Genomic DNA, 2,154 nt, shown 5'->3' on the forward strand with positions numbered 1-2,154 from the left:
ACAGAAACAGAAACCTCGGTAGAACAATGAAAGGATTTACTTCAGTCTCCACATTCTGATGTGAGATTTACACAAGATGTTTTCTGCCACTGTTTTATAATAAAAAACATAATCTCGAAAAAAGTCCATTTTGAGGACAACACTATCCTCCAGGGAGTTGTGAATTCCCTGCAACAGTGAGAATTATAGTGCCTTGTGGTCAGGAGCTACAACACCTGGGTATGGAAACCGATGGGCAAAAATATCAGGTTTTCTTGCCACATTTATGATGAAAATTTGAAGAATATTTATTTTCATCTCCATCATCCTAGGCTTTGATGGACTGGAAGTCCTGGTACATAAGAAGGAATGTGTCCACAGTGGAAACAGAATTAGGACCATAAAATGAGTATTCTTCTGGAGTCTCCATGCTGCTGGACCAGCTGACCAGGAAAGTGTTGTAAGAGCTGCAGTTATTGAAACTGTCCTATTTTCAACTACATTTGAAGCTGCCAAGAGAACAGAGATACATTGATCTAGCCTAGCGAGACTGAATTTACTTTATTTCCTTCAAAACAAGGTAAACAATTGCATCAACTAACATACAGGTGATAATCAAGTGGTCGAAGACAAAGGCACTCAGTGTTTCAGGTGTGGATTATCCCAAAAGTCACACAACATATGAGAACCTGAACTCTGGAGTCCTGGCCATCTCTGAGAAGAATCTAGAAGCCTCTACCACAGTATGATATCCATGGAGTCAGGGAGTGGCTGCTGTCTCAATTCTGTGACTACAGAATAGCCTTAATATGAGTCTGTGTGTACTTGGATCATTGTGTGTGTGAGCTTGTGTGTGTCTGTATTTTATTTTAAAATGAGTAATTTAGTTTGAGATTGTTAGACTGTGTCTTTGAGGGAGTGTGTGAGAGATTGTGCATGCCTGTGTCTGTGAGTTAGTTTGTAAAAGTTTATGTTATATTGAATGTGTATGAGTGAGCCCTTCAGTATCTGATTCTATGAATTTGCATGAACATGATTTTTTTGAGGGAGTGTGTGTATGAAACTTTTATAAATGGAATTGATTGAATGCTTGTGTGTGCAGGGCTATTTGAGTGTTAATGTGTTACTTGCATTCCTCGGTGAGTGTATGCCCCTGTGTGTGTTTGTGTAGGTGAGTCATTACCTGTGACTCTATGTGTGACGGTGTTGAGTGTGTGTGAGTGTGTGAGCATGTTTATGTGCATGTGGAGTGTCGTTATGCATGCTTTTAGAGACCCGTCTCTTCACATCAGTTTCCTGTGTCTGAAAATACCAGATATATTTGAGCCCTTAGAATCTAAGGCATAGTTATTACTTAGGATAGGTCCTTAATAAAATTAACAACTCTTTTCTCACCAAAAATCAAAAAGGCAAAACTCACTGGAGTGGCATATGAAAAGTGCTAATATACACTGTCAAACGAAAATTCCATACTAGCAAGAACACCTGCAAAAGTGAAGGAGAATTCAAGATAATAGAAATTAACAAAAGCCACAGAGTCATCAAAACCACCAATTCCTAATGATAAATACTAAATAGAGTCCTACAGGCTGAAATGAAAAAAGAGTGGAGGATAATTAAGAATCTTTCACCTATAAAGAACAAGAAGAAGAAAAGAATCCCAGTAAAGTAATCACGTTTGTGTAAGGAAAGCCAATATGATTTTATTTTTGTCTAGAGTCTCATGTTCTATTCATTTATTATTTAAGACAAATGCATATATGAGTAATGATAAATTCAAATAATGTGCCTATAATTTATGGAGATAAGGTTAATTATAAATTTGAATAATGTTCATGTAATTTATAATGTACTAATATGTAACAGCACAGTACACAAAAATGGAGAGCTGTAGAGAAGCAGAGCTGTATGCTCTACTGAAGCTAAGGTAATCATAATTTAAATTACTTTGCTGTAAATTTGCATTACCAATTGTAATGTCCAGGTTAGCCACACAAAAATTAAGTAAAAGTAAAACAACAAAACAAAACAACAACATCAGCAGGACAGCTGACTAAATGTGCTTGACATTTTCCAACCCCTTATGAAATAACCACAAAAATGAATAAACAGCTAAGACTAGACTGGTATGTTGAAGGGAGAGACCAAGAGGACAGCAGGGGAGAGGAGAGGTCC

This window comes from Cebus imitator, unplaced genomic scaffold (assembly GCF_001604975.1).
Source record: "Cebus imitator isolate Cc_AM_T3 unplaced genomic scaffold, Cebus_imitator-1.0 Scaffold814, whole genome shotgun sequence".
NCBI lineage: Eukaryota > Metazoa > Chordata > Mammalia > Primates > Cebidae > Cebus > Cebus imitator.